This window comes from Pagrus pagrus (assembly GCF_965226575.1).
Source record: "Pagrus pagrus genome assembly, chromosome: 9".
Lineage (NCBI taxonomy): Eukaryota > Metazoa > Chordata > Actinopteri > Spariformes > Sparidae > Pagrus > Pagrus pagrus.
Window position 1 is genome coordinate 22270982 of NC_140193.1, and position 13051 is coordinate 22284032.

General features: G+C 37.2%; 1 protein-coding gene across 1 annotated transcript in view; it reads left to right on the forward strand.

Moving 5' to 3' along the window:
- Positions 1-13051, forward strand: part of col8a1a (collagen, type VIII, alpha 1a) — a 38804-nt gene that overhangs the window by 186 nt on the left and 25567 nt on the right. The gene's annotated exons all lie outside the window — the stretch shown is intronic.

Below are 13051 nucleotides of genomic sequence, written 5' to 3' on the forward strand. Positions count from 1 at the left end.
ATTTACCAACACCCCCATCAGAGTGGAGCCTGTAATACCTGATGTCAATTAAAATAGTAATAATTAAGTAAATAAATAAATAAACTTTCACAACTCAGCCTTGTCAACAACAGTAAACACATACATATATGTATGTGTGTATGTATATATATATATATATATATATATATATATATATATATATATATATATATATATATATATATATATATATACAGTATATATAATTAGACAACAGACTCCATTATATATGATTTAATAGTACAACATTCATAGAATGAAGTTGTGATATTTTGAGAATAAAGGTGTCTTATTATTATTACAGGTAGGACATACATGATGAAGGTAAAGTCATAGAGGGCTTTAAGTAGGCCCACAAGAAAAGTGTTCCCATAAATCAATGTGTATGGTATAATAACAATAATCCATAGCTAATAATAATAAGTTACTAATGTTAAAAGCTCTTTCTTCTAACTTCTCACCATTCTGTGTAATCAGGTAGATATTAGGATATGTTGAATTTATTATCAGTCTTTTTTGTCAACTTATTCCAAGATATTCTCAAAGTAATGGATGGATGGATGGATGGATGGATAGACCATTATAAAGTCCCACAGAGAGCACTTATAATGGTAAATGATTCACAGCACAGCTATAAATAATGCTGAGTAACAATCGGTAACACCTGCACTTTTCCTTCTATGACAGGTCTCTGCATGTCTGGTGAGAAAAAGCCCTGTTGTACCAGTCCTTTTTTCCCAGTGTCGGAATCAAGCACCGTTTTAATGTTGTAAGTGGACCAAGTGGTACTGGGTTTTAAAAGTGGTCAATATTAGATACAAGGAAAACATGATGAAATAAAAACTAATCATATAATGAATAAATACAGATGAAAAATATTATCTAACCATTGAATTATAACACAATCTCAGTTTATTGTTAAGAAATCTTATTTTACCTTGTTTATTTTTACATTAACAGAGTTCATTGCGGGTCATTTTGGTTCAATTCCAGCAGTTTTAAATTGAAAGATGTCCCTTTTCCAAAGTTTGGATTTCACAACTTTATTTTTCCCAGTGACTGTTTTTTTTATTGCGTAATCTCACTTTTCATCAAGTCTGTATCTGTCCATCAAGACAAACTGAGGAGTCTGTTGTGCTCCTGGCAAGCATCTTGATTATGTTGCTGGGTAGTTTAAACTAAAGCATTCTTATTATAGTAAATAAGGGTTTATCATGGTGCACATTTCTGTGCACAGATGACCGACCTACAGTGTGATCACTCCTTGATGGTTGTTAGACAATGTTGCCTTATTTTATTGTGGTAGAGGTATAATATGGTATAATGAGCATCTTGGGCTCAAACTTCCTTTAAGATTAGTAAAGTCCAAACGTATCTGAGTACTTTGAGCCCCACACAATAACACTCTAGCAATTGAGCATAAAAACTGCAAAGATACTAACAAATCCAACTGTCCGATGGATACAAATGATTAAAAAAAAAGTAGTCTTGCAAAGTATAGAAGTACAGTGCTTATGTAAATACACACTGCTACTTACCATCTGTGGTGAATTACATAGCAGTAAAATCAGCCTAGACATTGTGTTGTTGTTCATTCACTGGGACTTATGTAATGACTCCTGTGTGTTCCATCTGTTTCATAAAGCATAAAGAACTGTGTGAGCTTATTGAACCTTTACCCACCCACACTTTATTATTCCACTAATGTCTCGTCCTTTCAGCTGTGAGCTCCTTGTCTGTGGGACGTCAGAGGCAACCCAAGACGTTGATTCTGTCTGATTAACAGCTGGGCGGCAAACATCATACGCCCATGCTTTAGCTGGACATTTCAGAATGGTACTTTAATGGGAAGAAATATTCACTTATTATTGTTGTACTATACACCCTCACTTGGCAAAGACTTGGTTAATGTGATGCTGTCAGAGTAACCAATAGTAACGTGTAGCAACAAACACAGTTTTTAGCCTGTAGCCTGTGAGTAATATGTCGGATGATTCAGAGTTTTTCTTTTTTTTGTTCTGGATGGATAGGCCAGTGTGTGTGTGTGTGTGTGTGTGTGACTGTGTGACTGTGTTTCTGCATCTCTGTGTGCAGACTGTAGGCAGATGTCCATGAGGGTGTAAGAAAGTGTAATGTTCAGAGAGGCAGCCAGATAGTCACTCATGCTCAAATTGTCCTACAGTTTTTCTTTCTCTCTCATACACACCCTCCGCCTCAGACTTAAGACTTTTTTTTACATTCCCTATCTGACACATTTGCACAAGGGGAACTCCAGGATATTCACAGCGGCAGGCTTACGTCTCAAGACATCCCCCTGAGGGACAGTTTTTACAAATTCCCTTAAAGGTCTGAATGTAAATGACATACGTACATACATGTTCAATGTAGTTCAGTTGAACACCCTGCAGTAAATAGTATTTAATTCAATTCAGACTCAGGCTCCAAATATAAGACAGGACAGTTACATGTGCTAATTTACGTAAAAAAGCACAATAACAGATCATGTTTTAAAAGAGGAGAAAAAAAAGCATACATTAGTGTCTTACAAAGAGACAGCTGTACCAATGTCCCTACAGCTGGGGCTGGTAATGTGCGGTGCTAAACCTTATATCTGATTAAACCAAGATGGTTTCATTTTCAGAGACACTAACACAGCAAATGAATTGAAACTGGAGATTTCTTAAAACAGCTTGGAAATTATTGACTCCTGCAACCACAGACATTTCACTTGCACCATTGCATTTAAGTCTCTTTTAGTCTCTGTGGGTATACTTTTAAATATTTATTTGTTTAACCCTTGTGTTTTCTTGACATTGCCTTTACTTTCTCATTGTGTGCGGTCCAAAAGACCTCAATGTTGTGTGTGTAAATGACAAAATCAGCTTTTTTCTTTCCCACAAATGTTTGTCTTTCTTTGCTTCTGACTGTATCAACACCAGTATATAGAAGTGGTGACCCTCTCTTAGCCACAAACTGTGCTTGCACATTTGATAAAGTTGACAAAATGCAGAAATGACAAGGATAGTGCATTGTTATTACACCAAATATGGCAATATTTAATGTCTTATTATTTTTATCTAAAAGTAGAGTTGTACAGGACTATGTCATATTGAGAGGTGTTTCTGAATGTACTGTATGTCCTCACTGATTACATACATGAGGGGGGCAGAATATGAGAAATACTGATACATACATAATGCAGTCCAGTATACAGTACCTCCACTAACTATGACCTCAATGCTAAAATCTACAATATGTCAATATTCAAAACGGAGTATTTTAGGAATCATTAAAGTAGACTCAAGATCAGCACAGATTGTATTGGATGGCATTAGATTGTACAGGTGTGGCTAATAAAGTGGCTACGGAGTGTATCTATTCCTTTTGTTTGCAAGAAAAAGTCACTCAATGACAAATAAACGCACAGCATGTGGCCCTACATAGAGACATGAACTTTTGAGGTCAGTACAGAGCGTTCCCTCCGGATCCTCATGTGAAGGAAGACAAGAAGACCCACAGGGAAAGCCAATAACATAATTCAAAATCCTGTTTATCAGAAACTCTCACAAAATTAGGAAAATTCTGGCCTATCAAAGGGCTTTTAAAGACTTAGTGCGCCAAAAAATGAAAAGTCATTCACAATCACCTACAGGCCTACATGCTGACACTTTCATCTTGGCATCTACAGTGAAGATTTCGGCTTAAAAAAGGATTACACCAGACGGACATTTTTAACGTATTTTTTTAATTTATTTTCATTTGGTTTAAAACAAATCCACATCTACTTCAGTCGTTTAGGGGAATGCTCCAACGCTGTTTTGCTGAAAGGCTCCAGAAATATTTCCATCAGTTTGATGGTGACTATATTGTGACTGAATTGTCATTTTTCGGTGAACTTACCCTTTAAAGAGAGTATAAGAAGCCGAATATTAGGGTGAAACTGTCAGAGAGGTTTGTTAATTTGTGTGGCCGTGGTGTTGTATTGGAGGGGCCGGGGTTGGCTTTTCTAACAGTGTATTGTCAAACATTATATGTTTAGAAGACAAACAGTGGGTATTGATTAAGGGGCTACAGTATAATATTATATATATAAATTGTGGATTATATTGTTTATGACAATATGTCCGCTCCTTGTAATAATAGATGGATAGATGTGATCAGAATCTATAATTTCTTCACATTTAACATTGTTATACTGCTGACATCATTTTCAGTTCCAGAGACTTTGCCAATACAAAGACTAATCTTTATCTAATACTTAGTATTGATCAGATGTTGACAAGAGATTGCCTGGTACAGTAGATGGACTATGTTAACCAACAGCATCTAGCTACACATCATTATTAATTCCCAGTGTTTTCTGGTGCTTTGGAGCAACACAAGGGATTTCTAAGCTGGGTTATTTATGATGCTGGTTAAAAAGCTATTAAACATTAATATTTTAAACTGGTTGTCATTGTAATGACTGTGATAAACCTTTACAGTGGGGACCTCTGCTGGAAAGCTGCATATTTTGTGAGAGAGGCCGTCCAGTCCAGTGCTGAAGAACTGCTGAGACTGGATTGTGCCACTTGGTGGTCAAAAAGTATTACAACAAATTTGCAACAAGCAAAACACCATTTTTCTCACTCCCTTGTTGTCAGAGCTATTTTATATGCCTTTTGTCAACTTTAGCCAATATAATAACAGGCCATATTGTACCTGAACTGAGTGTTACTCATCATTTCTATCGTGTATTAGTTTTTGTGCAAGCCAAAGCAAGGCTTGACCCTGCATGAACAAATCATTTTGTGTGGGTTTGAAAGTGACGGTTAGTTGAGTATCAAAAGATCTTTTCTTTCATTTCCCATGACAGATGATTTGATAAGGGCTTGGCACAGCCTTTTAGGGGAGAAAAGACAGTTAGCGCTTAGTCATCACATGCCTGGATCCTGTCTGGACCTGCTGATCCCAGGTCTGTGCAACAATCCCTGGAACCCTGGAACCAATTCAGGAAACAAAAGGCGCGACCAAGCTTCCCCGCAGTGTAGGTGACATCCCAAAATCTGACTGTAATCAGGGCCAGAACCACCAATGTTTATACAAATTGTTATTTATAATTATAAAATTTGCTAATGTAAAAAGCAGATGCTATAACATAAATCCCCCAAAAACCTACTGAGGCAGGTGAGAAGCTATTTAACTAGAAGGCCAAATTTTATACAACTAAAATAGACAAAAAATATCAACTAGAATAACACTCAGCAGACCGCATACTTTCATCAAAGCCCAAATGTCCCCTTTAATTCAATCAAGCCTAATCCAATATCAAACTCAAATGTCCTGTTTCACTTGAAACCACCCATATTTGCTTTACCATAATTTAAGCTCACCAGGTCCAGTATCCACATGAATTTGTACTGACTTACAGATACCAGCCACGTAAATACGCCTGATTTTTTTTTTTCATCAACATCCATGCATTTTTCCCTGAGAAATTAACAATAATATCGCAAAATCTCACAATGTTAAAGAAAGTGAGAAAAAATCCTGGATCTGCCCCTTTAACTGTAAAGTTTTGTGGAAATCTGTTCAGTAGATTTTGTGCAATCCTGTTGACAAACCAGCCAAACAACCGACATGGGTGAAAACACACTGTAACCTCCTCGGTGGAAGTCAAATTAAAATAGAGTTAGAATAGAGACTAAGGGTGCTATAACATTAACTCTACTGAGTTACTGGTACTGAAAATATGCTGTACAATAATAGTAACATACAGCAATATAATATAATATATAATAATATAATGTACGTTATATTGCTGCACACATTAAAAAAATGAAGCTTCCTCAAGTAATGGTGCTCTCAGCCTGACTGTGGACGGCCTTGGTGTTGCTGACCTAAATCCTGTGCCAGTTAAAACACAGGGCAGCTTTTTATGGCAAACAGCAAACATGTTAACTGTGTACAGTCTCTTGCACTGCATCACCGGCTGAGAAGCAAATTATGCTGTAAGAAGAGAATATGATCCAAGCATGTGATCAAATATGGTCAGAGTCTTGGTATTGGTAGTATTGATGACTGCCTTTAACAGTGTGATCGTAGAGGAGTGTTCACACTGTCACCTCTTCCTGCTCTCATGTTAGAGAGCCATGTGTAATCTGAAGCCTGTATGTGAAATTTGAATGACATCTCTATGGAAGTCTCTAAATGTTGCTCTTTGATTCTGTGCCAGGCCATTTGATCACAAAATTATGGGATAACACTTTAAAACAAGCGTCACGTTCAACAGCAGCCATAGAACAGCAAATAAAAGCAGTAAAATTAAATGTTTCAAGAATCAGCGGTCATCAGTTGCCTCTTGGACATAGAAATGGACACATCATGGCAATCATGAAGGACATAAACATCAAATACCATGTGGCTCAAGGCTATAAAAGATATTGATCGGCTGTTGAGTGAAATTAATGGAATTTCCTGTCCACGTTTGAAGTCTCAGCATGTAGCTGTTCTTGACCAGTCAGCTTGAGAGGGTCAACAGTTGCAGGGGAAACCTGATTGGTGCTCTAACACACTCAGTCGTAAAGGGAGGATTGGATTTTAAAGAATTCAGCCGAGGTCCTGACAGTGACCACAGGGTCAGGAGTTTCCATTGCAACTACAGCCCGCAGGTATTCTGGACCTTCATGATGAATCCAAATAAGTAATGGACATACAGTAATTGACTAGGAATACATTTAATTTATATGTTGCTATGGCAATTTTTGTTGCAAGTCTTTTTTGCAGGTCATCTGTTGTGTTTGTTGGAGTAAAATTTGCGCACTAAATAATATCTCCACTGGGAGTCAGTATAGGGCACAGAGAAATCCACAGTGACCGAAGTGAGGATTGATTGTCCTTCTAATGGCAGCAGGTCGACGACAAAATAAAACTGGCATGCTTGTTAAATCTTTGGTCAAGTTAAAGGTGCACTATGTAGTTTTGGGGAAGAATAGATAGATGTTCATCACCTGATTTATTTTTATGCCTAAACAAATTAAATAAGCAAACCTACCTTAAAGGACAACCCAATTTCATATTGTTCCACTTTGGCTGACCCTGCCACCTTTCTAGCTTCAAACAGTGTTCTGGAGACCTTATTTTCCTCTGAGAACAGCTTGTTTATTCAGTTATGGGGGGAAAAAAAGATGAGTTTGTGTTATTACCTCATTAATATTATAAATATAAAAATTCCGAGTTTGAATTTCTTCTCCAAAACTACATAGTGCTCCTTTAACGCAGCATTATGTAACTTATTTACCTTAAAATAACAGCCTGCAATAGGATGAATGGTGTCTCTGTCACTTGTTTCTGCACAGTGTAACTTCAGTGAGAGGGTAGGATCACAGCGTTACATACATGTTTACTTCAAGAAACAAGTTTTCAACACATAACATTGTATTGACGTAATGAGTTTTGTTTGTAGTTAGCACCTACAAATAGTTACAGTCCTAGGTTTTGTATTAACCGCAGTGGTGTCACACCCAGAAACTGTGCCAAATCATACAAAATGGTAATTTCTACATAATTTTGCTTTAACTTGATGATATTTCAGAGTTACATTTTGAATTTGTGGTCATAACAAAAGTGTGTATGTGAACAGCGTGTGTGTCAATCACAAGCCCCCTAAGCATCCCCTGCTTTATTGTCTTGTCTAAATGAGACCATCATTTACATGATGAACATCATGCTGTGTTAAAGAAGACTTAGGAACTGAGACCATGAATTCATTAGGAAACTGTTTACTCAGCTATTAAATAAATTGAGAAGTAGGATCAATTTCTCATGAGCTTACATACAATCACACTTCTTAGTTAAAGATGGAGGAGTCTCCCCCTGTTGGCCATTAGAAAGAATGCAGGTTAAGGGCACATTTACATTGACTCACTTGTCAGACACAGAAGCTTCTTCCACTCATTATTCTACAGTCTATCGTACAGACATAACGTATAGAAGTACATATATGCAAGTGCTGCATTCAAGCACAATTTGGAGGTACCGGTACATTACCTTATACAACTGGTACATTTACATTTTAAACATTTTACTCATTATACTATTTATATTTCAGATGGAAACATAATACTGATCCTACTTCATTTATCCAAGGACAGTGTGACTTGGAAGACAAACATTTCCAGACAAAACATATAAGATCATATAATATGAGATTAAGATTAAACTAGCAATGTTTGATGTAGTTTAACTAAAGTACTAAAACTGTAGTTAAACAACATCATTAAAATAGTGTCAATACATGATATACACATGCATAATATTTTTTGATGTTTGTGATATTTAAATAAAATAAAGCTATTATATGTATTTCTCAAGTCAGTGTGTTGTATTGTATCTTAAAAAAATAATAAATAAATAAAGGTTTTATATTGTTTTTCAGCTAGTGACTTTTTTAAGGATGTGAAAATCAACTGTACAAAAATCCACTGTGAAACGAAACAACACAACCAACCTCAATCTGATACTGAAGTTCTCCTCATCTCTTATTGCAGTCAGTTGGGTTCAGCACGTTGACTTTTGATACATAGACTTTTTTTTTTTGTTTAAGTTGGACACTAAATGATTTTCCTTGAGCTCTTCCAGATCCGTTTTAATCTAATCAGGAGTTACCACAACAGGCACAGACCTCTGCTTGGCTTTCCCTTTGAATGCCTCCTGGGTAATATTGTATAGCAGCATTGCACACGTGTGTGCCCTGATTAACGTGTGTGTTCCACGTGATTATTTTCCCCCCTCAGATTTATGTTCAACATAATCAACGTAGCTCTGGTTATTTAGACAGTAAAAGCTTTGTGTGTGTGCGCACCTATGTGTGTTTTTCTTGTATGTACCTTTTGTTTGTGTGCATATGTCTGACACCTGAGTGCATGTGAGTTACGTGTCATCCTCCATCCATCATCACAGACGTTAGGTAGAGGAACAGTACAGTTCAAGTGTCTGAGGATCTGCGGTTGTCTGTGGTTTTAGCGATGTGGAAGGAAACATGGTTTTCTAGCTACCGGTTTGTTCCATTGAATAAACACATTTGACTTGATGACTCTCAGTATCCTGAATACGGCCTTATGGGAGATCACGGCCGGTGGTCCACAGCTCAACAACCATTAACCACAACGTCTGTTGACGCCACAGCACCCTCCAGTGGGACAGTCGACGTGTGTTCACACATCACATACTCAGCTTCCACATACCTCCCCACACAAATAGACATGTTATGGAAGGACAGCAATAATCAGACCCGGGGAACAGATGGGTGTCTCTTTTTTGCTATAGTTTTCACTGGGAACTCTAAGAACAACTTTTTATCTGAAGACTAAATAATCAGCAGCAGACACAAGCCGGGGGTGACTGTAAATGATGGGTGTCATTTTGCCTCGACTGGGACCCCATCTTCACTGGGAATACACACTAATAAACAACTGAACAAGGAGCTCATTCAACATTATGTGCACAGTCCAAACATGCAAAAACGCAAGGACGTTAGAGTGATAACTAAAGAATGTACCAAGGAAAGTGTTGCTACTTAAAAATTGTATAAAATAGGTTTTAAAAATAGCAGCTTTCGTGGTCTCCTGCTCCAGTGTCTGCATTAAAGGAACAGTTTAACATTTTGGGAAATATGCTTACATGCTCTTTTTGCCGAGAGTTAGATAAAAAGTGCAATATCACTGTCATATTTGTATGTTTAATATAAGCTGGAGCAAGGAGCTGATTATCTTAGCATAAAAAACTGGAAAGGGGGAAACAACAAGCCTGTACAACTGCAGCAGCACCTAATGCAGCACTAATTAACATGTCATAACTTGTTTATTTAATCCTGATAAAAGCTAGAATGTATTACAGTAGTTTATCTGTAGACGTATTTCTTGGCTGGGTGAAATGATTGTAGCTACTTTAAATTGCACCAGACTTTTTTTTTTTTTTTTTTTTAAGTGTTATTCTTTAGACTTTGTTGCTGAAACACATATTGCCTGTGGCAGAAATCAATTAACCAGCATTCGAAAAGAAAACATGGGTTTTGGATTAAGAGCAGCAGACTTTGAGATGATCACTACCCACAGCACAGGATCGATCTAATTCTGGCTAATATATATGATTACAGGGAAATGAAGTGGAAAAATGGGTCTCATTGTGCCCACATCTTTACAGAGACCTGTCTCCACTACAACATCCCAGATCAAACTGATCGGAGCCAACTGTGCAGGACGCTGTGTTTACATCAGGGCTGCCATGATATCAGATTTTCACTGGCTAGCTGGTAATATGCCGACCATATTATGATCACCACCTTGTTGCTGCTGTTTACTTTCACCCAGATGAACTTCTAAAAATGTTTCAATTCTTCCAATTCACTATGAAACGTAATGACACACAAATCACCTTGAGCAGCAGAGACTATATTTTCTCCTCTTTACAGTCTTTATGTTGAGCTAAAATGTCAAACCACTCTGCTACTTTAAATTTGTCTCTACTCAGGTCAAGGTTTTTCCGGAAAAATAGGAAGACCTGTATATAAAAAGACACAGTAGGCCTATGTCTTGAAACATTTTATTTTTTTATTTTTGATAGCGCAGTGCTGGAAAGGAGTTATTTTTAACGGCATGCTAATCTTTTATGCTGTAGTGTGTGTTGTTATGATAGATTACATTACATCGTACACATGATATTGTTTTTCTGGCTCTCAGTCTACATCAGTTACAGGGATATGACTGAAGTAAGAGTTTTATAAGCTGTGGTTCTAGTTTGGATCTGGGAAAACATTTGAATTTAAAGCCTCTTAAACTTGGAAGGATTTTTTAAACTGTGGTTTTTCTACCTTTCTACGTGTTCTGCAATATCTAGTCTTGGTTCAAAGCCCAGAGTGTTTCTTGTGGCTGGGATACTTGGACCTAAGCTGGTCTTGCTTGGTCTGGATCCAGTATTCGTCTTATTGGACACATTCCTTGTCCAGGTGCTGTGTATTTTCCTTTTCATTCTGCATGAGCACCCCATGTAAACTTTTCCAGGCCAAATTCATTCATTATTTAAACACACAATAAAAGGTTTCATCTCCTTGGCACCGTGCCCAAGACTTCATCCTTTTTTAAGATATTCTGGTCAAACCTATAACTCTGCCCATTTAACTAGCTTCAGAAGAAGAATGTATTACTTCAGTTAAGGGAAAAATGGTCGTATTATTTGTTCTGGTACCACTTTTAAATGGGGGGAGAGAAGCATAGTTTATGGGTGTTTCATCTTCCAAGACAGAATAAATAAACTACAATATCTATACCTTTCTTAGGTTCACAGGTCAACTTGTAGGAGGTCCGTCTGGCCACACTCAACTCCCATGTACTGTATATGGAACATGTTTGCATGTGTATGTATGTGTGTGATCGTGTGTGTGGTCTGATGTTTGCATATGTGTTTCACAGAAGCTTCACTACACATTGCTTACAATGTAGATTTTATTGTAAGGTCTCCCAAGTAGCAACTAGCAGTCCAAGAACACATTAGTGATTGATAGAGAGTGACAAAGAGGCATTTACACAGCGGAGGGAGTCTGCTGCTCCTGGTGTAGTTGTACATTTTATATCCATTATTTCTCCGTAACGTACCCCCCGATCCTCACTAAAGTGAAGGTGGTAGCTGTGTCAGGAGTAGAGAAGCCAAATGTAGATCTCAAAATCAAAAGCTTATAGTGAATTTAGCAGTAATCAACCTGGCCTTTATATAGTAAAGCCAAAGAAAATGTTCTGTAAGACAGCCCTTTTATATGGAAGATTTAAAATGCATATTTCCATCTTTAAATGTTGGACAAAATTGAAATGCAATAATTATATTATTTTCCGTGTTGTAATTTAATTTGAATCTGTCATGGAAAACAGTTGTCACAGTTTAAAGTAATTCATTATTTATTGTTTAATTTATTATTGTTATTGAAGAAAAAAAGCTTTGTTTCTCTACACATGCCATGTGTAGAAATGCACCAATCTGACTTTTTCTCTCCCAATATCGATTGCTCAGCACACGGTAACTTTCAGTACAGAGTTCTGTTCTGATATAATTTCTCTTTTTTCCCTTAATTTTTTAAATCTTACTTTGTATGACTGATTGGGAAAGTTTTAATTCAAGGTAGCCTGAAGCCAGACATCGCTGTGGGGCTTGCTGTTCAGTTCACAGCCTGCCTTAACTTCATAATTTTGACTGATTGCAGAAACACTGGATTTTGTTTTGACAATAACAAAAAAATGTCTGGCTATCCACCTGGTCCACCTTGGTTTCTCCAAGCTGAAAGATTGTCCATCTTAATATGCGATCCTTTTCTGTGGTGAAGACAGCATGGGCCTCATGTGTCTGCAACTTGGGAAATATGGTGGGTTTCCTCTGTACGGTTCATGTGTTTTTACTTTCTCAGAAGAGGCAGAATCAGACCAAAGAGATAGTTTGGTTTCGGCGGTGAGATTGCAGTCTAGCTGAGAAGAGCACAGTTACAACTGTTTACAGAACCTGAGAACCGGAGAGGGTTTTTGGCATAGACGTCAGCATAGTTCAGATGTATGTGGTTTTCCTAAACCCTCTTCTGTCCAATGTGTTCTTTTATTATAATAATCAACACCTGGCAAAGATTTCAATAAGTTTCAAATTGATTTTTTGTCTTGACTTGCACTTAACTCTGCATGTGTAGGTTAGGTTAGTTTAGTATTTTGTTTTCCTTTTTACTTATTTCTTTTTCATGCCACTTGTGAACATTCAGTAAAATAATGTGGTTTTGTTATTGGAAACAACAATTCTTAACTTTCATTAGTAAATGAAACTGAGTACTCTTTGCTGGGTTTGTGTGCAGTATGTCTGATATTGTGAAGTTGTCGGTATTTCTCCGGGTGGAGGTTCTGGGATGGCGAAGTCAGGCTATATCTTTAAATCTTAGACCAAAGCTCACTAATGTGCCAACTCCCACCACAGCTTTAACTGCAAACCCTGATGGTTTAAAAAAAAACTAAGTCCAATTAAGACC